Source organism: Anneissia japonica, unplaced genomic scaffold (assembly GCF_011630105.1).
Source record: "Anneissia japonica isolate Jap-2015-1 unplaced genomic scaffold, ASM1163010v1 scaffold376_len1572418_cov194, whole genome shotgun sequence".
Lineage (NCBI taxonomy): Eukaryota > Metazoa > Echinodermata > Crinoidea > Comatulida > Comatulidae > Anneissia > Anneissia japonica.
Window position 1 is genome coordinate 947,734 of NW_022741166.1, and position 1,190 is coordinate 948,923.

Genomic DNA, 1,190 nt, shown 5'->3' on the forward strand with positions numbered 1-1,190 from the left:
TATATAATCGTGTTTCAGAGAAAATGGCCAAAACATGCTGGAATGTCAAATTTGTAAAAATCTATTTTATTGCACTAAACTAACCTTTATATATCTACACATCATTCTATGCTGTTATTTTCCCCATTTTCAATGTTAAAACAATACTTTTTAAGAATTTAAAGATAGTTTCTGCATGATAAATGAATTAAATCATAAACTTTGACGGCTAATTTCTCATATATTGTTCTTTAAACAGCTGTGTGGTAAAACGCTTGTAACTTCATAAGGAAATGTCCGATTTGAATGATTTTTTACCATTTTATAGCTATTTACTCTCTAACACTGTATTAATAACTCAAAATCGATTTTTGCGACGAGTGACTGGTTTGGCTTGTCTTTGCCACATTTGCTTTACTGCACGCCATACTTGCACGTGCCATACACATGTTTTTTGTTATTGTCTTGCGTGCACGTGGGTATGATGAGAATGGGTATGGGGTGCCATACGAAGCAAAAGTCCATGTTAAAATCAAAATGTAATTGCAAAATTCAATGTCTAATTTATCAAAACGTAGGCGTAAATTTCCCAAAATGTAGATCTGGTTTCCCAAAATGAAGTTCTAATTTTTCAAAACGTAGTTCTAATTTCTTTAAAATGTAATTCAAATTCAAAACGTAGGTCTGACTTGATCAAATGCCCTCTCCAAATTCTATTCCAAGACGTAAATAAAAAACCAGCCTGGTTTGAAATGTATTTGACAACAACAATAGAAACGGACTTTTGCTGCGAATGGCACTAGACTTGCGAAATGTAAATCAAAACTAATCAGCCAAGCATGACGTGGGCCTGTTCCATTAATGATGGGGGAATCATTTTTCGCTGCAGTCCAATGCCGTGAAAAACGCTTCCCAGTGCGTCTGCTAATTTTTAATGGTCAGGGTACCGCGATCACGAGCCCTATGCTTAGCATTATAGGTTAGGCTTATGTGGGCTGGGATTTGCAACAAGGTCTTGGACTAGGCCTCTATACTATAGTAGGATGCCTGGTCCTAGTCTAGGCCTATAATATAGTAAAATTCTGTATATGATTACAGGTTTACATTGTACCAAGATCGGTATTAACGATCGCATTTATTTTTCATTGAAAATATAAAGTAAGCTTTAAATAATTTAACTTAAGGATTTAAAAATATTCCAAACCTGTACG